Here is a 22,388-nt window from a genome sequence, read left to right as displayed (position 1 = left end):
GCACCATTAGGGTGGTTGTTCTCTCCGTGTAGCACTGTAACTTTACACAACAATTTGTCACCACAGATAAAACATCTCTGCTGTCCCAGGCTGCGTGCAAGTTAAAACAGGCATGGCAGGCAAATCCAACCAAAATTCAACAGTTCACGTTCAGAGGAGTCTGGAAGAGAGGAAAGGAGGGGGAGTGCTTTAGGAGGACAGTTCTGCAGAGGAGTGCCAAGGCAGTGATAGTGCACTGATAGATGAGAGGAGGGAAGCCTGTCCAGGAACAGGAAACACAGCACAGAAGGGCAAGAGTGGGAGCAAGGGATGCAAGGAGGGATGCAGAGGGGAAATGCAGGGGAAGGAGGTTGGAGGAGAAAATTAGAGAGCTAAACACTGCTGTTGTGTGCTCAGAAATGAGAAGGAGCCCAAGGGCACTGTAGATAACAGAGTACAGCTGCTGCATCCCACACCAGAGCCTCCCCTTCATGGCTGGGCAAACGATCAAATGTACACACAGACCTACAAAGAGCTTGTGGAGGCTTCAAGGTGAAAGGCACCCATAACAGGAATTATTATTGTTGACATTAGGTAGCTGTGGAAGTTTTCACTTGGAAATGCACCTGGTTTTTGTCTCTTCCCAGCACAGTTGGGAGTTTCTTAAGTGCAGATCTCTGTATTTAATTCAGCCGCTTGGTTTGGGTTTGCAGCAGCAAAGTCCTTCCTGTGTGTTTGAACAGCACACACATAAAGCTTTACTCTTAGCACAGCAACTGAATGTATATGTTTTGTTTGGTTTTATATTCCAAGCACTGAGTAAACCCTCAACAAATGCTGTCTTCAAAAACTGCCCACACACCCACACCAGTCAAACTTTCCATGCAGTCAGAACCTCAGAAATCCCTCACCAAGAAGGAAGCACTGACTTGGTCTGAATTCATTTTGGGAGAGGAGGGAACGAAAACACATTCATCAAATTTTGTCTAGTCTAACGATACTGGCCTGAAATTCAACCTTCTACTTTTGTTAGATTTTACAGCCTTCATAACCAGCAACATTTTAGTCCTAAAAAAATTTACCCAGGACAGCCTGGTGAGCACAGCAGGAGCTTGTGCTGCTCCATCCCAACTCCAGGCTGGTTGGGAGACAAAGTTCTCTCTAGGCTGGGGATAGGAGAGGAGGACTGTAGTAATGCCTTGTTGTTGATGCTATCCATGGAGAGCCCAGTGTGCCCTTGGAGAGGCCTCAGCTCTCCAGGGAAGGCAAGTTTCTGCTGTCAGGGGGCTGTGTGGGGGCACAGAGCTGTGTCAGCAGGCAGGCTGTGTTTGAGTGATGCAGTGCTCAGCAGATGTCCAAGAGACAGCCAAGAGGTGGGACTGAGGCAAGGCACAGGGAATGAGTCACCCACAGCTGAAGCCAAGCGAGGCCTGAGCATTGAGACAAATTGTCTAAGATGAGAACAGGGCCAGAGCCAAGTGGGAAAGGGAAGAAGTCTTCCTATCAGGGAAACAGCCAGAGAGATGGAATAAGGAGAACAAACAAAACCAGAGCACTGCAGAGGTGCAGGATGTAATCAGGACCACCCTTCACCAGACTGGTGGGCATCCAGCTTGGTACACTGTGTGCAGCCGTGGCCAGGCACAGATGTCCAAGGAAAAAGTGCAGAAAGATCAGGACAGGCGTGGAGTGTGACTTTCCCCAGAGGACCCTCCCAGCCTCCAGAACTCCACAGTAAAGCAAATCCCTGAGCCAGAGGCTGTGCCTGCAACATTCATAGCCCTCAGGGAGCTTTCTCCTGTGAACCTGATTGCTTTGCAATCCCCTCTGTGCTCTTGGCCTCTGTCCGAATTGGCAGGAGGGAGCTCCACAGCCTGAGGGTGCACAGGGGAAAACACAGGGGAGGGAGGGATGAGGAAAGCTGCTGAGAAGTGAGGGAGGATGGAAGGGATCCTTCTGGGAAAGGACCCATTGCATCAGCCAGTCCAGCCATTTGCAGAACCCTCCTAAGATGGCAAATCGAGGTCACATCACTGTGGTGCTCTCCTAAGCTCTCATGTCAGCCCCTTGGAGGGTCCAAGACATCAGCAGTACATTTGAGTGGGCTGCCCCAAGCACAGCACTGTCAAAAGGGAAAGTGTTTCTGAGAAAGAAAATGCCAAAACCAATGACTCTCAGCACCAAGAAGTTTGTTTTCCTTCCCAAGGAGTCTGCAGTCCTCACAAGGCCAGTTCCTCTCCAAGAGAGGAGCTCCAGGCACTTGGACAGCCTGCACTGGTGCTCCTTTCTGGACACCTCTGTGCTAATCTGTGTTGGAGAGACTTCAGCTTGCTCTGGGTGCAGCAAGAGGATAGGACAAAGGCTTTTTTTTTCCCCAAACAGTAGAGCATTTCGTTTTTCCTCCAGGAAAGGGACAGCAAATGAAGGTATTATACCAATTAAAAGAGAGGAGAAGGCAGGATTTGAGTTACAAAAGAAACCAGCACATTACAGCAAGGGAAGCTGCAAGGTACAAGGCCACACTGTAAAAGAAAAGGAAAAAAAAAAAAAGAAAGAAAAGGCATTCAAACCCTCTCCAGCATCCATCAAAGCGATAACGTTATTGCATGGTACGTTTATAGTTCCCTTGCAGCTGCGGCAGCAGCTTTTCACTGGGGCTGGGCTCAAAACGAGACCAGAGCCAGTTCTTTGCTGCTCCAGCACCAGCAGCCAGGCCTTTCCCACCCCCTCCTCCATGCGCAGACATGCACAGCCTGTAGCAGCGACTCCGAAATTCATTTCACCCTTTAATTGGATTTCATGGAGGAGAGCGAGGCGCGGAGGGGAAGGGCCGGGGCTGCAGGGGTGCCTGGTGGGACAGGCAGGGTGCAGAGGAGGGGACAGGGTGGCTGTGGCAGGGTCCTGCCTCTTGCACCCACCACACACCGAGCAGGCTCGGAGCTCCACTGGCTGGGAGAGCAGCAAAGCGCTATTTCTGGTGTCGATTTTCAGCGAGCGCAGGTCGCTTCCATTTCGTCGCGCTCAAAAGCGTCTGGGCTTAACTAGGTCACATTTCCTAACTGTATCAGAGGCAAAGGCTTCTCCTGCTTGAGTGATTTAACTAACCACCCTAGAAGAATTTTACCAAGCGGTGTCACGAGTGTCCATGATGAGAGATGAGTCCCCCTGCCTTGCTCTGGAGAAGTCAAGGCATCCTGTGCAAGGGACCAAATGCTTTAAGATCCCAGGTGAGAAGCAGCTCCTTTTCAGCAGTGTAAATATGTGTGCTTCTGAGACAAGCTGTTTCCAACTTGCATTTTTACCCCATTAGTTGCCAAGGCACAATTTTTGTGCACTGTGATATCTTGCAGGCAACGGCACTCAGCAGCTAAACTGTGGGGCAAAAAGATTCTGCAAAGAGATTCTACAGCCCTGGTGCAGGTGAAAGACCAAACCTCAGTCCTGGGTGCCTATGAGTAGGTGGAAAGCCATTTCAGTGTAAACCCCAGTCTCCTCTGCCTCTTTCCCCCACTGCTGTGGGTGGCACAGCCCAGCACCTCAGCCCTGTTTTGTGAATAAATCAGATGGGTCTTACATGCTGGCTGATGGTTCCACCCTGCTGAGGGGACCACTCACCTTCCCTCCCAGCTCAGCATCACCTTTGCACTGTGACCACTGCCATGCCTCAGGGAAGAGCTGCAGGGAGCCTCGAGGGCACCCTCTGGAGCTACAGCCCAGTCAACCTGCTGTGTCAACTCCTAACCCCAACGATAAATAGGAATGTCTGTGATTCTGTGTACAGCCCTACCCTGAATCATGCTGGATTCTTGGTGTGCAAATATATCTTGCACTCTCATCCCCCAGGCTGATGCTACACAGCTGAAAAGAATCCATCATTTTGCCCACGTTAGCCATCAGTGTCCATGGATGTCTCTTTGATTGTGGCTCTTTTAGGGGGATAAACTGATTTGTCTTTGTTTTTCAAATACTTCACCTTAATCCTCCTGCTACAGGTGAGAACAAGACAGTCACTCTTTTCAGCCTCTCTGCATCCATCTCTTTTCTCTGCTCGATTTTGCTCCACATTCTTCATCTGTTACTCATGCAACAAGAGGATGTCTCCAGTCCATAATTCACCTGCTCTGCTTAGACAGCAGAAAGGTGGTATTTTCAGCATGGCTTTTTTTTTTTTTTTTTAATACTGTTCTTTATATAGCCAGCCATTTTGTTCTCTTCTGAGACAGCTGCTGCAGCCTGAGCAGATGTTCCCAGTGAGCTGTGTGTGGTGACACCCAGCCTCCCCCCGTTGTCACCCGGGTGGCTGTGGCTGATGGAGAACCCAGCCAGGCAGCAGTGCCATCCAGGCAGCCTTCCCCAACCTTCCCCACCACGTGTGCCAACAGCAAGGGTCACCTGCCCCTTCCTTTGGGCAAGTCCCACTGGGTGCCTGCACAGTTTTCTCTATCCTAAATTATTTCATGCCATCTGCAAAACTTGCTGCTCCACTGCTTCCCCCACTTTTCCAAGCCATTAATAAATATTAAGCACCAGCAGTGTGCTCACAGCTCACTGCCCATCCTGCTCTCTCCATGCCCGGAGGGAGAGTGCATCCCTTCCCCCTTTGCCACCAGTGAGAACCCCAGCACCACCTCCCATCCACCCCACATCATCCCCACCTGGCTGCAAGGTGCCCCAGCCCTCACAGAGCAGCTTTGGTGGGCTGGAGGGGTCGTTTTGTCCCTGGTCAGCCCCGTGTTTCTAAAAATGGAGCACAGGTTGCCCGACCTCAGCTGACTCACTCAGCTCCTCCACATTGCAAAGCACTCAATAATTCACAATGCTAAATGGCCCCTTTGGTTCAGGCTGAGTTTCCCATCCCACGGGATGACAGACACAGCACTGCCAGCTCCTGTTCCCTCTCTGCTCTCCAGCCAGGGCAGGACTGCAGCAGGGACAGAGGTCCCCAGACTGACCTCCCTCAGGTCCTGAGGTGCTACTCAGCCCTCTGAGGATGCTGCACCCCTTCCCATGGGCAAGGAGGATGCAATGGGCTGTGGAGGGGAAGAGATCAAGAGTTCCAAAAAGACTGGCTCTAGCAGGGATTCCTCTGCTGTCCTATTGGAAAAATGTGAAGCAGCCTGCCCTGGCTCCTGGGGGCCACTGAGGGCACCCACCTTCCCTGCCCACACACCTCTGCATACAGCCCAAGAGCAGGCTGGGTTTGTGACAGTCCCCACTTGTCATACCCAGAAATTTCTTTGTGGGCATTGAGACCCTCCTCCCCCTTGCCCAGGGGCTGGTCGTGGCCACCTGCACAAAGCTGCTGCCTGCGGAGAGCTGGAATCCAACATTTCATCTCTAGCTCGCATGGAAGGGAAGGCTTGTTTTAATTTTGTTATTATTGACACAAAGAAAAACATGAGGTAAGTAGGAATTTTGGTCTGCTGAAGCACTACATGCCAGCAGTAGCCGTGGACATCACATCTGTTTGCCCAAGGAGCAGAACATCTCTCATATTTCATCGCCTCCCAGAGCTTTAGCTTTTGTATCTCCTGTCCACCTCCCATCCTTCCTACCTGAAGGAAAGATGGAGAGGAACTTTGTACAAGAGCATGTAGTGACAGGACAAGGGGGAATGGATTCAAACTGAAAAAAAGGCAGGTTTAGATTAGATATTAGAAATAAATTCTTTACTGTGAGGGTGGTGAGGCACTGGAACAGGTCACCAAGAGAAGTTGTGGTTGCCCCATCCCTGGAAGCTCCACCAAGGAGCTGCAGGGCAGGGTCTCCTGCCCCTCTCCAACCCTGGAGGGGGTCAGGCTGGGGCTCTGTCTGCATTTTGCTCAGCCCATGATACATTTAACCAGACTTGTCACTGTGCAGGGAAATCAGCCACTCATGCAGACTGCAGAGCCTTGTTAGATACTCACTTTGAGAGCTTAGCCACAGAAAAAAGTACTGTGCACGCACAGTACATGACTTTAAAGCAATCAAAATGTGCTCAAGAAAAAGTCAACTTTACAGATACAAGCTAAGAGAGCTCTTCATTGCAGAGGTTACTTCCCCGCCTAATTTCAGCCTTTCAATCTCTGGGGTTTTGGCCAAAAATCTGCTAAAGACATCACTACTTTCTTCCTAATTAGTCAAACCACATTTCCAGAGAAAGCCTCCTTCCTGCACCCAGGCTGGAATAGTGACCACTGCTTGAAAGACAAACATTTTGAGCAACTGGGGAACAGGGGATTAGAGAGAAAAGGAGTGTCCTGGCTGCCCCTCACTGTGCTGTGTCCTCACAGCCTGCCTGTCCTGCAGCAGGGCACAGCTGTGGATGCAAGCAGTGCTAAAGCCTGTTCCCCCAAACACAGAAGGCAAACAAAGGAGAGATTTCCCAGTCACTCTTTCAGGATTGTTTCCCCTAAAACTCTCTAAAAGCAGCGCTACAAGCCCTCCTTTGATGTTTGCTTACATCCTCCTTTATCTGTTTCTGTGGTACCTTTGTGGCTTTTCTGCACAAAATGACAGAAATGTTCCCTCCCCTGCTCTGCCCCTCCTGTGCTTGCACTCAGTTACTCTCTCCTCTGGTCACATCTCTCCTGACCCACTGCTTGCACCGTTTGCAGTTTGGATAGCAGCTCCTATCATTTCAGCTGTATATTTCATAAGGGGAATGTGGGGTTTTGTATGTATCTTGAAAGAGAGTAGCTTTTAACAACAGCTCTTGCTGACCTCTCTGCTGCATCCAATTCATTTTCATATAACTCATCTAGCAGGGCTAAAATCTATACAAAATATCACATGCTCTCCATTCCTGAACGTTTTTGCCTAAGGTTTTCTGTTACTTTGAGGTTTTTTTCCCACATAGGGTCAGGAATGGCGCTACTGAGAGAGGGTTTATAGATATTGTGTTATTTGTATTATAACTACAAATCAAACAGGGGGAGGAGGATAGAGGGAGAGAGAGAATGAGTAAAAACTCTTTTTTTTTTTTCCCCAATCAGCCTGTAGTGCAAAGGTAATTTTTATTTCAGGGTAATCTTCTTCTCTTAGACCTATCAAACTTTTCCTATACACATTTGGTTATGAACCTGATCACAGACTTCATGGTGCTCCCTGGAGAAATTGATGCCTCCATCCCATGACATCCTCTTGATCACCTGATTTTGCACTTAAATACAACTGGCAATGCTTTTTCTGACACATATTCAGATCTGATGGTACCAAAATTTTCATGGGCTCATCACAGCCTGGATAGGTGTTGATATTTAAAAAAATAAATTTTTTAAATAAAAGGGGAGATGACCAAGCAACTCTTCAGGCAGGCAAGAGATTTCATTTCAGTATTGTCAAAATGAAACATTCAGAACAATTTTTCATTTCTTTCTAGGCCAGAAGGTCTTAAATCCTCATAGATGGAATAAAGAAAATGAAATACATGGCTTTGCCTCTTTGCCTTGCCATGTTTTAAGTTAGACCATGCTTTCCTAATTTATTGTCCTGCCATGGGGTTGCCAGGAATTGCCAGTCACTACATACTGCTGAGTTTCCAGAGCACAATAATTAATTTCTCACAGCTTCCCTATCCATGGACTCTGCTGCAATCCACACTGCCCCATCCAGGCAGCCACCTTAAAAGAGGTGTTCTTAATATTCCAATAATTTCTCAGTGCAGATGCTCTCTGCATTGCCAACCACCTTTGGCCAGTGCTGTGCAGCACAGCAAACTTCTTCCTGGGTCTGAGCAGCGCAGGCTCCTTTCCTGCACTCTGCCAACAGGTTATTCCCACTGGAATGCTATTCCAGCCTAGCACTTCACTGGCCTTCCCTCCAGAAACGCTGAGCAGTTTGTCAATACGGAGCTGGCCTTGGCAAGCCTGAAGGACAGCAGCGTTGTAGTTGCTGCCCGTAAACCCCATCCTCCCTTGCCCACTGCAGCAAAGTCCTCCTGTGCCCTCTCCAGAGCCCATAATCACTGAGTGCTGCTGCCAGCACCTCAATTGCAACTTTACAGCCCAGCTAAATTGCCCTGTGTTCCCCACAGTCCTCATTCAGCGTTTCTGCCGTCACTCTCTCACTGGATATCTGGTTCAGATTAATTGGCCCGAAGATGGGGCAGCCTGCATTTGTCTGGATTGTTTCCTGCCCGAGCTGCTAACCTCAATAGATATAATTTTTTGAAAAGGAACGCATTGGCAGACCATCAGAAAGGAAAACTCCCTGATGGTGCAATTATAGTTTAATGTGTAATAGCCATTGGGGAGATGCTGGGAAAGCCCAGGCATTTTGGGCATATGGAAATGCAACAACATGGAAAAAAATTAAAAACCAACTGGATGGGACATTGCAATAGCCAGGGGTGAACAGACTCCATGTGAACCAATAGCTTATTTCCATCTCCACCCCAATACCATGGCCAGGGAAGGCTCACAAAGAGAAGTGTAGGCCAGCACAGCAAAGGTGGGATCACCTGCGGGCAGGGAGAGCCATTCCTGCTGGCGACGGACTGAGTGAGAAAACAGCACCAACCTGCCCTGATCTTCGGTTCAGTGACATTGATGGAGGGATTAATTCAAACTGATTGACCACAACTTCAGACCTCACACTGCTGTCACATGTGATTAAAGCTGATCAAGTTGCTCGCTGCAGATAAATCCTCCGACAAACGCAGCGCCGCTATCTATCCCCGCACTATCAGCCAGCAGCCTGGCTGCTCACAGACAGGCTCTCTTCTCCAGTGCCTGTGACAAACCATTGTGTGAAGGCATTTTAACATATGGCTGAGCTGAGACCCTTCTGCTGAGAACATCCTGCTCCTCACTCAGCACTTATGTTGTGCCATTGGTCATGTAAGCCATCCTACATCGCTTCCAGGCAGTGGCATCCCCTCCTCACTGTGAGTTATTTGCAATCACACTGGATTGTTCCACGAGCCTATTATGCAACTGATAGGGCTCTTCAGCATGGCTTTGAGAATAAACGCCAGCCTGAGCACTGAGATATATTTATTCACATTACTCCAAAAGATAGCTGGCTTTCGTGAACGTCTTTGCGGGCAGAAAATTCCTTTTCAGCAGAGTGTTTGGGAATAAAATGGGTCACAATCGCTAAGGAAGACAGGCTACATGTTTTATTCACAAGCACATTTTGTGAACGTTTATTGCTACATACGCCCGGCTCTAGTGAAGATGGACATCTCCAGCTTTCCTTCTCATTTGCCCTCCCTTAGTTCTTATTTTTGTCTCCAGGTATTAACTGCATCCTATTGACATTTTCAGCTACCAATTGAGGGGGAAAAAAAAAGTCATTCTGGGAAACTATGCAAAAAAAAGTTTATTCCCTCCTAAACCTTTTCCTTAAATTCAATTATATCACTCTCATCCGCAACAGTCTAATGGCCATTTACAGAGTCCATATCAGATGCAGCCACACGGTTTCTGCTGAGCAAAAATCTCTCTGGCAAAATGCCACTTCATTTACTGGTGATCTGGTTTGCTCAGTGCATCTCAACTCTGACAGATTTTCACCAGCTCCAGCGCAGGATTGCAGGGTGAGTTCAGCCACAGTACCAACCCCATCCTTGCCTCTCAGGTAGTGCCAGGGACCCTCTTTTGCTCTCTTGGTCCCAGAAGCTCTCCCAGATATTTATTTTCCCTGGCCAGGTAGCAGCAGCTGGGGTTTTATGGAAATTTTTATGTGGAGTGCTCAGACTTCCAGCTTTTCAGGCCATGCTGAAATGGTGGGGGACACAGTCTGTGACCAAATGCACACACCACTGGTCACAGTCCAGCCCAGCCACCCTGCCCTTCAGGTGCCTTTGGGCACCAGGAGGGCTTCCTACAGCCCCTACCCCTGAAGACTGGAGAAGACCTCCTGTGTTACAGGAGCCCAGACTTTCATTCCTGAAAGGTCTTGAGCCTCAAGCTCATCTCATCAGTGTGTTGGGCTCAGCAGGAGTAAAGAGACTAAGAAAATATCAACCAACACAGGGAGGCAGTGTGTGTTTTAGAGCCTGTCAACCAGGGAGCAGAAAGGAGCCCGTCTCCTTCTCTAGAAATCAACACCAGGAGTGAAGGATGGAGGGGATGAAGACACATTGCCCTGGATGAAGAGGAAGAAATGAAGGCAGAAGGGGTTTCTGGCTTAACCAGCTCTCTTCTCTAAAGGCTGCTCCTTTCATCTGCCTCAGAAAGGTCAGTATGGAAAAGGAAAATAAATTTTTTAAACCAGCTCTAAGATAATGATAAGTCAGGCAAAATAAAAACTCTCATGTAAAAAAAAAATTAGGAGGAAGAGCTAAAAAATAAATAGATTCTTGGCTTTTACTTTATGTTACTATCTGGGGAAATATTCCTATCTTCCAAGATGACTTTTTTCCATGCTACTCATATCTCTTGGAGTGAGATGTAGAGCACACATGTGCAAGGATGGTGGCATAGGAGGGATCCAGCTTTCCTCACTGGGAAACAGACACAGATGGCTACAGGGATGGCAGGGCCAAGAGAAACCATCCAACAACCCCCTGGGTGGGACTGATCTCGCCCCAAGTAGCGTCACCATGGGGGCTCTGGGGTAGCCCTGTGCAGACTGGTCCCTCTGCTGTGATGTCCCCATCTGGTACAGCAGGGCCCTTAGAGGTCCCTGTGTGGTCAGAGGCCACTGTGCTCCAATGCCTGCATCCAAACAGGCCACCCAGAATGTCCTTCCCACTAGGAGCGAGGGGAGAAGAGACTGGCAACACTCCTGCCACTGAAAACACAACACTCTCCTGCCGCCCCTCCTGGATCAAAGTCTGCAAACATTACACAACTTATTAAGTGAGGCCTACTGCTCTTCTTTGTGAGGTACTGAATGATTATTTCCATTTTACAGGCAGGGAAACGAGGATGGAGTGAGTGAGATCCCATATGTTCTCCATTACAGACCATGGCGCTTCCTGGCTGCAGCACAGCCTGGCTGAAGTGCTAAATAACATCCAACATTTGTTCCTTTCATACATCCACACCAACCAGTAGCAGGAAGCACAGTTGCAAGCTCATGGAAACCTGGGAGGTCTGGGGAAGGCTTTGGGCTCCAAGCATATGTGCTCTGGGATCCAGAGAGCAGAAATGCGGGATGCATTAACCTTCCCTGCAAAGAGATGCACCTCCTACCGAGGGTCAGACAGGACACTGCTGCTTCCAGCTAGCTGGAGTGTTTGCTTTGCAAACAGGCAGGCTTCTGAGCACTCTCCTTTCCTCCCCTGGCTGCAAAAGGGTGGGAGGAGAGGTGCCAGGACACCATCAGGAAAAGGGAGCAGCAGCAGCAAGGCACAACCACCACCCACGTGAAGCCACACCAGTGGTGGCCTCCTCACAGCTCCCAGATCCACACACTGCATTCCCACCTCCCTTTCACAGGGGGTCAAACCAGCAGGTGATGCAGCCCTTGTGCCTCCTCCACTGCACTGCCACACAGTCATTGCAGAGGGGCAGAGGGGACATTATTTATCCAGCCCAAGCCAGGAGAGCACAACCACGATGATGGGCACAGAGCACGCTGTCCCAGACAGGCATAGCTGAGAGAGGTAAATGCAGCAGAATCATTCATGATAACCTGAGGGATCATGCTTGGACCTGCACCACCACAGTTCTGGAGGGTAAGCTGGACCTACAAGAGTCTGGATGTGATCTCAGCCAAGCAAACCTCTGGCCTCTCTTATATTGCCACAAAAGTCCCACTGAACCCCAATAAGGCAAGATGTATTTTCAAAGTTTCTCTACTTAGAAACATGATGATGCCTTAGTCTACCCATTGCATTTGGGGTTCATTGGGGATTGGAGTAGATCACCTCCAGGGAGTCCCTTTCAGCCTAAATTAAGCTTTGATCCTACAGCTCTCCAATTTTGAGGGAAGAGGTCTGAGCCAAAGCACCACTCAAGCGACAACACTGGGTCTTTACCACATAATCACTTTTATCCTCAGTGCATCTTTGAGGGAATTGTTCTTGGTTTCAGCTTGTGAAAACAACATCCCTGTGGAGGCACAGCTGCAGCTGTGTTAACATGGCTGGTCACCCAGAAACTTCTGAAGGGAAGCTGAACCCTCTCAACTCTTCACAAAGAGGATGCTGCCTCACCCTCTGCTTTAAGCCTCAGAGCCACGGCAGTGGAATGAGGGAGGCCTTTCGGTGTGTGAGCCAGATTACCCCCAAAACACACATGCAGAGCCTAACTGGATTTCCTAAGGAGGCTAAAAAGCTGTGGCCTCCCCATTAGCACCAACAAATCACCCTGCTTAACACGTGTGTTTCAGCCAGCTGAGACTCTGGAGGAAAGATTATGTTAGAAACAACCTTTCAAATGTGAATCACCTCCTCAGGATGTAAGGGGCTGCACAGAAGAGATTTTCTCTCCTTGGGTAGCCTGAATGCTTTTCTGTCATGCAACACCACTCCAGAAGCAAAGGGAGGAGCTGTGTACCAGACAGCAATTACAACTGCCCATGTACTGGGCTTGTACCTTTCCTGCTGAACATAAAACTGGAGGTGGAGGAAACTTGTGCAAAGGCTCAGCTAATGGTCAAAACAGCATCCCACTGCCCTATGAGCCTCCTGGGGCTGTGGTTTCCAACATCCTTTTGCCAAGTCCTGACATCCGCAGCTCTTTCAGCTTGCCTTGAAGGTCACTCCACAAAACACAGCCCAGCACCACTGACCCACATCCAGCCCAAGCCACTCATCTTCTCAGCCACAAGACAAACGATGTGCTCCAGCTCTGGCTTGCCTTTCTGCTCTGCATCATCTGGGCTAGCCCTGCCCTCCCACGCAGAACAGCTGGCTCCATCCAGGCTCGCATGTTTCCTAAGGACCTTCTGGGGGCTGCACCAATTTTTCCACTAACACTGCTCTTTGTTTATGCCCAGAGGTCTCCAGGTCAGCAAGCTGCTGGGGGTGGGGAGCCAGAGCCATTGTTTTACTGTACACAAGGAAGGAGAGGCAGAGCAAAGCCAGCTGAAGATACTCCCCATCGTGGTAGCACCAGCTGCCGTGCCCTGACTGAGCAGATCAGAGAGCTCACTAAAAAATAAAACAGCTTATGCAAAACCTGGCTCTGTTAGACATAAATATAACTGTTGTGACTCACCATAAGGTTGGGACAAAGGCATGAAAGGAGGAGTAGAACTGGAAGGAGTGCTGGTGTCACTTCTGTGACCTGAGGAGACCATGAAGGATGCACAGCACATCTGCTGGACATTGCTTCTTGCCTCATGTCTGTTCTGAACAGAAAAGAATAAATTATATATATATATATTAATAGCACATGAGCAATTTAGGACCCTAACCCCAATGAGACACCCAGTGGGGGAGAAAATTGGGTTGGGTATCAAGGGTGCTGCTCACACAGCACTGCAGAGACAAGCCAGAACCTTTAAATGGATTTTACAGATTCACCCCCAGTATCTCTCATGGCAAAAATGTTGCTTAGCACAAGATGCTATCACCCTTAGGGGCACCACAGAGCCTGGCTGAGCCTTTCCCAGAGGACTCAGAGACATCCTCAGACTCAGGACTCCCTCCCACACCACATCACATGGCACCACATCCCTTTCAGGTGAGTAAATATCTGTTCATCTGCTTCAGTGGAGCCTCTCACAACACGTGGATGCATTTGGGGTCAGTGCAGACAGGGAAGAGGGCTGGAGACACTTGGCACAGCTCTTTTTGCTGTGTGCTGCTTAGCACTGGGACAGGTCACCACTACTGTTCAGGTATGCAAAGCCATAAGCTGGTTTTGCACAAGTCAAATCCCATAAAGCCAGCACTTCTCAGTGTCATCCACATACCTCCTCACAGCTCTGGTCTCTCAGCCAGAGGCAATTCGCTCTGAGCAGCAGGAAGCTGTTATTTAAATGCAGAGCACAGCTGGGGAAGCATCTGAACTCTGGCTGGAGCTGATGCCCTTTGATCAGGGCTCAGGCCCTGCCCCTCTGCAGACACTGGCAGCTCTGGGCAGGCACACTCCATCATTTGCAAGGCTGGTCCTTGAGAGCCCTGCACAAACCAGGCGGCAGCAAGGTGCAAGAATCCTCCCCAGGAATGGCTGGTGTGCAGTGCTGAGTGCTCACGATACCCCCATGACCTCCCCTTCCCTGGTGCTGCAGCACAGCACAGCCTGGCTGCCTGCTCCTCCCATCAACAGGGACCCTCTACCACAAGCTGTGCCCTCCTAAAAGCCACAAGCCTCTGTTGATGCCAGCAAGCCACCCTGAATCCCTCCTGGCCACTCAAGCACCCACATCACTCGCCATCACCACTGTCATTTATTGCACCCCAGTTTTCTGCTTCTCTTCTGCACAGAGCATCCCACCAGAGGAAAGTGCTTTTGTCAAAATGCTGCATTTGTACCCTTAAAACAGGGCAGGAGGATTCACTGAGAGAGCACACACAGAGCCCGTTTGAACAAGCCACACGTCACCCCAGGAAAATGCCTTGGACAAACACGATTTCCAGCAGCACATCTGCAGCACCTCGCAGCTTTAGCTGACAGCCTGAACAAGCAGGAGAGACAGGCATTAGGGAAAACTGAGTCAGAAACAAGGGGGGAAAGAAAGACCAGAGGAGCAAAGACAGCCTAACAACAAAGGCTTGTCTTTTCCAGAGAGAGGAAAGTACGTGTGTGTGTGCCTGTGCTAAGAAAACGAATATTTTTTTAAAACTTGAAGCTGAACTACACAGCCTGTCATATGAATTTAGCACAGAGCAGGCAGTGCCTTTGTGAAGATGGAGATGAATAAGTGAAGGTGTACACGTAATGTGAGTTATATGTGCACAATCTGGGCGCAGCTATAGAGAATGAAATGTTTATTGTGTCAGAGAGGGGGTGCTCACCTGGGGAAGGGAGTTGCAGGGAAGTGACGCAGTTAGGACGTAAGTACACATCAAAGCCACACAGCAGAGGGTGTGAAAAGCATTTGTTGGTAGAGACTTCATGCCTGAATCTGCAAGCACCCATGAGAAGTGAGGAGAAAACAGGGGACTGGGGATGAGGAGAGTCCATCTCTGCACATGTGAGAGAGGGAAACACCATGGGATGCTCACGGTCCCAGAAGGGAAGCAAGGTGAGGATGTTGCAACGTGACTGCACGTGTCAAAATCCACTCCAAACAAATGGCCTTATAATCTGGCTGAAATTGGTGTTGCTCCCAGCCACCCCACAGTGCAGCAGGGCTCTGAACACTTCTCCAACCTGACACCTTTGATTTGAAGTCTGATGGCTCAGTGTTTTCAGACTTCAGAAAACCTGGATTTTCAGGGAGCAGCATTCTGCCAGTATTAACACAAAGAGCCACAGAATTATCTAGGTTGGAAAAGACCTCTGAGATCATCGAGTCCAACCATTAGCTCAGCACTGCCAAGCCCACCACTAAATCAGCTCCCTAAGCTCCAAATCTACAGGTCTTTTAAACACCTCCAGGGATGATGATTCAACCCCTTCCCTGGGCAGCCTGTTCCAATGAGTGTTCCAAAAGCCAGGGTGCAGTGGCAGCTCAAAAAGACATCCAAGCCCTGCACTGCTTCCAGCCTGATGTTCCTGCTCAGTGAGGTGGGGCTTCCTCAAAACCCCACCGTGCTCTTTTACTGAAGTCTGCATGTTTTAGGGGAGAGCTTTTCAAAGGGGAGCAAAAAAAAAAAAATCAGGTTTTAGCCCCTGAATTACTGCCTGGTGACAATACACTTGCGTGTGTAAAACACAATATACTTGTGTTTTACATGGGGGTGAGCATGGGCGTGTGTGTGGAGAGAATTTAGGGCAGGAGGAGAGGGGATGCAGGTGGGAGAGGCACAGCTTTTGGCACTCCAAGCGATGCTTTGTGCTCTTCTTTGATGGCACAAAGCTGAGAGCTCCCAGGAAGATGAAAACGGCTCACAGGGCTTGTGCACAAAAAGGTGGGGCGAGGGGGAGGCGAGAATAAAAAGAGAAGGGAAAGGGAAGAGCCCAGCAGCAGAGCTGAGCACAGAAGAGTTGTGTCCAGGTGCCCTCTCCTGGCCTTGCAGGGGTTTCTCCTCGGGGCTTCTCACTCTCTGTAGCCACCTGAAAGGAGGCGGGATGGAGCCAGGTGAGGGTCAGGCTCTTCTCCCCAGGGACAAGAAAGGGCCTCAAGTTGTGCCAGGGGAGGTTTAGATTATTCCCAAAGGGTGGTCGGTCAGGCACTGGAACAGGATGAAAATATCATCCCTGGATATTTTAAAGATGTGTAGGTATGGCACTTATGGACATTATTTGGTGGTGGATTTGGCAGGGCTGGATTAATGGTTGGATTCAATGACCTTAGAGGTCTTCCCCAGGCTAAATGATTCTATGATTCCAAAGATTTGTGGCTTTTTTTTTTTCTTTTTTTTCTTTTTTTTTTTTTTTTTTGGTCTTTTGCATGACCTCCACACCATCCCCACATGTGGAAACAAAATCCCATCAAGACTTTCCTCTACTCCCCATCAGCTTCCACCACTGAGTTTCTGCAGCCTCCAGAGCTGACACCATGAGCTGGAATAATTAACCAAGGAGCAATTTACACAGCAGTACAGAGTAAGAGAAATAAAGTTAGGAATCCTTCAGAAAATGAGCACTGTATTTACACAGATGAAACCTGCAGATTAATGTGCTTCCCAAAAAAGGAGAATAAAAAGAACAGCACATGGGTTGTTCTAGAGTTCTATTTAAAATAAGGTTAAGAAATCCCTGCAACTTTAAAAACAAAAACATGACAGTGCTGCTCGTTTGGGGAGAGTGCTTTCACTTCCTTGTTGCCCCTTGCCCAGATGTGCCCTGGTCCAGTTCCTTCACCAGAATTAGCAGTGTCAGATGTTCCAGGATTCCTTCTGCTTTGTGAGGAAGGAGGAGGCACATACAGCACAAAGCCATCAGAGGCCAGGAACGTCCTAAGATGAGCTGCATGGCCCTAATCTCACCTCTGCCCTTCCACTGCCACTCAGCCTTGAACACTTCCCAGAGGCTGAGTCTCTGACACTGGTTTTTGTCTTCCAGAAAACAAGTTTTCTCAATGCACCCTCTGGGAAATTTCGAGGCAGCAGACAGGGAGGTTTGCCATGTGTTGTGGAAGTGGTTAGAAAACGTCTGAGCAGCTGCAAGAGGAACCAAAACCTGAAACTAATTGTAGTGAATCACAAGCAGAAAATAGTGATTTGTGTCTCAAATACAAATAACAGAAGTCAAGCTTAAGAGAAGTCTCTAGTCTTGATGACTCGTATCTCTTTGGGTGCAAAACGAGACCTAAATTAGATGGGCAGTTAACCATTATTGTTTGTGCATTGGCCTGATCTCTTCCACAGGCACAAAATGCATTCTGCTAAGGGAAAGTATGTGAAGGCCATCAAAGTTCAAGAGTTTGGATGAGCTCCCTTTAAGCTTGGCCTGTGATAAACAAGCCTGACATAAGCTGTGTCTGAAGCCCCTAACAATAACAGCTTTCACACTGCCTCGTCCAAGGAAAAGCTTCATGGCCACAAAATACTTCATGGCCTAATAGTCAGGGTGTAAGCTAGTGCAAGGGAGGAGTAAAAGGCATGGGAGGAAGGGCACAGAGCTGAGGCTGAGCTGTGCTCATGTGGTCCCACTAGATGCCAGCACCAACATGTTCTTGTGCACCCCATGCTCACAGCAGCACCAGGCAGGGCACCTGCAGCCTCCCCTTCCTGACCCTGGGGACAGCCAAGAGCCCGGCTGGATGAAGCACCTGGGCCAAATCCTGCAGGACAGGGCATTGCTCTGGAGCTGCCAGGTAGTTCTGTGCTGTAAACTGCCCTCCCTGCCTAGAGCTGTGCAGCACAAACAGTGCTGCATCCCTAAACTGTTGTCTTCATTGCATGGCCAGCCCACAGATTCCCCTTCTCCTCCCTGAGCAGCTCCCTGGTCCAGCTGCCCCTTGAGCATGAGTCCAGCCCTGTGTCCCCCCTCCAGCCATGCTGTTCACCAACCAAGGAAGAGACTGTACCCCAGAACCCACAGCTCTGGCTGTTAATTTGGCATAGCATGATATTCCTGTGGTTTTTTGTGCACACAGTTCTCCCCAGGAAACTTCTTCAGCAGCACATTTGAGGCAGGGCATCCATCCTGGCCCACTCTGACCAACAGGCTGACCCTCAAGTGGCAGCAGGGAGGTGTTCAGCCTGCCAAAGCTGCCGAGAGACCCATGGCAGAGATCCATGTGCTCCTGGCTGGGTGCCACCACACCATCTGCAGACAAGACACGACTGTCCCATGACACCACTGCTGGCTCTCCACGTGACACTGGGAGCTGGAGAAGGAGCAGAGCAGCTGGGTCCCACGTGGGACATGGGACAAGTGTCCAGCCCAGGAGCTGTGCCCATCCCAAGACCCCCACAGTGCAGTCTGCAGAGCTGGGCTAAGCCTCACCTGTCCCACAGGGAAGTATCACCTGCATCGTTTCTTTCATCCCAGCTTCCTGCAGCAGTTTTCTTCCAAAAGGATGCAGCATCTTCCTTTTACATCATGGAGAAGCAGAGCTTTTGCTTCCCTTCTGGTCAGACTAGACCTGTAAACCTTTTTTCTGCACTATTTCTCATGATGGCCTTAGAAGCACGTGTCCTTCAAAACTCCAGGAGAGGGAGAGGACCAGCAATTCCTGCTGCTTTAACATGTGTGTACATGTGTTGAGTCAGTGGAGACAGCTGCTTCAGTGCCCACTGGTCCTGGTGCACTTTTTTCATCTCTGGATAAGAAATCATGCCTGCATTTGCCTAAGGTGCTCTGCCACAGATGCTCTTCCCTAGCACAGATGCTTTGAGACAAAGGAGATTCACAGCTACTTCTTCTACAGTTGTTGCCATCTTGAAATGCCTCTCCCCACGTTGTTGACATTGCCTCTAACCCTGGCACCTGTTAGATTCAGAGGTGCAGTCCGGAGGTTTTCCAGTTTAAGGGAAATCCAGTTTTCCTGATGTGATGTTCCCAGCATCAACAGGGAGGAATACTGCAGGAAATATTTGATATTCAGAGACATACATGTTCAGCCTGCTTTCCCTAGAACATACCCCAGCCAAACTGTGCCTGTGCCAAGGAAGAGGGGTGAGGACAGGAATGAACCTGATAAGGGAGTGTAGTTTATCAGCAACAGTCAGGGACATATTTGCTGTTTCCTGCAGCATCATACAAGGCAACCCACCTGTGACCTGAATTTCTAGGCAAGACAGGATGCTTGAAAGAAACAGGGAGGGGGCACCTTTTATTTCGACCCCTTCTTCCTTATTAAACACACCTTCCTTTGGAAAACTTTGGATTCTGATCAACTCCTTCAACACTGGCATTTAGTTTCCACTACAGGGCCTAAAGTCACTTGCTGTGCAGACAAGTTTCCTTCTTGACAGTGCTTTTTAAAAATCTCCATGTTACTTGGTTCCTCTTTTGCAGTGGATAGCTTTAGGCTAAGTTTGTTTTGTCTTAAGCTTTGTCATTTATAAATGACTAAAATAAAAACAGAGTCTGTAGAAACTGTAAGCTCAGCAGAAGACCGTTGGAGGTTTTGCTGGTTAAATTTTGGATTTTAGATGCCAGCACTTCCTAGCAGCAATAGGAACCACATCCTCATTCTGCCATGCACTGCAGTGGGCCTGGCTGCTGAAATCATTGAAGCCAACTAGAATTGCTCACCACAGTGACCTGTGTGTCTGCAGCACAGGGCCTTGCAGTCACCCTTGCTGTTTGTACAGCCATTCCTGGAGACACGGCTCCCTCAGCACAGCCATTCCCAGACACACAGCTCCCTCAGGTGGTGCCTTGAACAGCTGTAAAACTTCCAGGAAAGCAGAGATGGAGGAAAACAGCAGTGCCAGGACAAACTGATAGCTACAAGGACTCCCTCCTCATGCAAGAGGAGAAATCCCATTCCCAGCAGGAAGATGAAGAGGAGCATCACAGGAGAATCCCAAGCCTATGGACTGCCCTTGTTCTCCCTGGTTTGCCATGTGCCCATTGCTCAGGGCAGGGCAAGTCACAAGGGACAGACAGGACACACCAGGCACTGTGAGATGAGTCAGGAGTAAGAGCAGAGCCAAGGCAGAGCAGGGCAAGCCCCCAGTGCCCTGGCACTGAGTTTCTTTCTAGGAACTGCCCAGCAGGATCCTCCAGAAAACCAGGGGGGCTCTGGAGCAGCCAGCCAAACGGGGAAGGGACTGACACAGGCTTTGCAAAGAGCCCATCATGGAAGCACGTGATGTGCATGCATGTTTTGGGAAAGAAAAGCTGGAGACCAGGGCACCCTTCTATAGGAACTTGTTGGCAAACGAGCATGCCTTTGTTTCATTGCCATTATCCATGGGAAAGCTCACTTTGGCTTTAACACAGGAAGAGGGGTTTGCCTAATTCCAGCTGCTAAGAGCAGCAGTCCCAGACGTTTCATCCTGTGGCTCTACAAGGGAGGTTTGTGTCCAAATGCACCAACCTTGCTGCCTGCCCCCATTTCGCTGCTGTTGAGGCAGGGAGTGGCTCCTCAGAAGGCACAGAAATGCAGCTTGGGGACCGCACCAAGCGCATCTCTGCCTCTGCACCGTGCTCCCTCACCTGCCCCCTGCCACACTAAAGGGCTGGAAATTAAAGCAGGCATTTGTGTGGGAGGCCAGGCAGCAGCCCCAAACACTTGGCTTCTGTTTTTATGTAGGCACAAAAAGTGTGTGGGAAACACAACCAATGAACATCTCATTGTGGCATTATCTCTTCCTGTTATCTCAAAACTACGCTTCAGATGCGCCCGAGGCAGAAACTGTCGAACAATAGCGCCCAAACTGAAGGCAGGCAAGGTTCTGGCATCTCACTGAGGTCAATGCTGGTGGCAGGAAGGTGGGCAGGATCAAACACCTCCAAACACCATGGGACGGAGTCCCCAGGGTTCACCGTGTGCCCAACAAGGGGAGTAGGCACAGGCTGTGCACTTTCCATGGCAGCAGGCAGCCAAGAGGTTCCTTCCAGAGCCAGGAATTGCTCATGACAGCACTGGCAAAGGCAGCCAACAGCAAAGCAACCCAGAGAGGGGCTTCTCAGGGTAAGCATGATCATGAGGAACCATGCTCTGAAGTCCCCTCTCCTCCCTTAGGCTGACACGTGCATAGGCAAAGTCATTCAAAGAGGAAGAATAAACCATCCAGGGTGGGCATTTTATAAGAAAGGAAAACTAAGACAGACAGTAGTGGTGGGAAGTGTCACAGGAGGTGAGAACAAGGCAGCTGGTGCTCAGATGAAAAAGGAGGGGGAAGCAGGAGGCTCAGCAAGGCAGGCAGCTCATGGCCCTCCCCAAAGGGTACATCACACTTCAGATGGGAGCTCTGCACAGAAAGAAAAGCCACACCCCAGGACTGAGAGTGTGACAAAGTTACGTGACTCAAATCCTGCTTCCTGGTCATTCAGCTCATCTTCTCAAGCAGCCTTTTCTGTGCCCACCCATCCTCTTCACCTGCCCTGTAGTACTGTATGCCCCATGCACTGAGCCTGGCTTATTCTCTGGGCCAGCTCAGCTGATCCCTGCCCTCCTCCTCTGCCCCTAAATCCCAGCCTGGAAACCCTGGACAGTAGCTGGCAGATGCCTAACTGATCATGACATGAGGTAGCTCCTCACTTGCTGAGCTCTGCAGCTTGAAACACAGACCCAGCACTGCTAAGCCTTTGCAATGAGATAATACCTGTCTGTCAGAATGGGAAGGGAGCTGATGGACTGGAGTTTATCTCCACATCAACACCTGGGTAGCTGTTGCAGAATAAGGACAAAATGAGTGTATTTTCCCCATAGCATCATTTTGGCAAACATCTCAAGAAAGTCTTGTACTAGCTCTGGTTTCCTACTTGACCTTTTACAGGCTCAGAGCTTTAGTTTAGAAATTCAATTATCTGGCTGTCTCCCACACTGACTGTGCCAGAAGCCTGAGAACCTCCCTCCGGACAGGCTAATAGCCCATGGAGATACAAGCAGGTTCTGGTTACTTTACTAGAAAGGCCAAGATTGGACAGCAAGTGCTGCTGCTTTCACAAGGATTAATGCTGGGATAGAAGATTTGTATCTTCTACAGAACCAACCATTGCTCTTTTGGGTGCCTGCTCATCTGATGGGTGCTACAGGACCACAGCACAACTACAGACCTGCTTTGATCACAGGGCTGCACCTCCCTTCCCTTCTTTCAGCACTGGCTCTGGAGCACAGCACCAAGCAAAACTAATCCCTGCGAATAGCCAGGCAACAGGAATTGCAGCTCTCCAAACAGGGGGAAGAGGCAGCAGACAGACAGGGACAGGACCAGCACATCAATCATCTCATTTAATCTCATCCCCCTTAAGGAGAATAGGAAAAAACACTTCACCTCATGACTCAGTGGAACACACATTTACTAAAGAAGAACGAAAAAATGTTACAGCAAGAGCCACCAGAGCCAGGCA

Source organism: Catharus ustulatus, chromosome 2 (assembly GCF_009819885.2).
Source record: "Catharus ustulatus isolate bCatUst1 chromosome 2, bCatUst1.pri.v2, whole genome shotgun sequence".
Taxonomy (NCBI): Eukaryota; Metazoa; Chordata; class Aves; order Passeriformes; family Turdidae; genus Catharus; species Catharus ustulatus.
The sequence above is the reverse complement of the archived record's forward strand: the minus strand, read 5'-3'. Positions refer to the sequence as shown.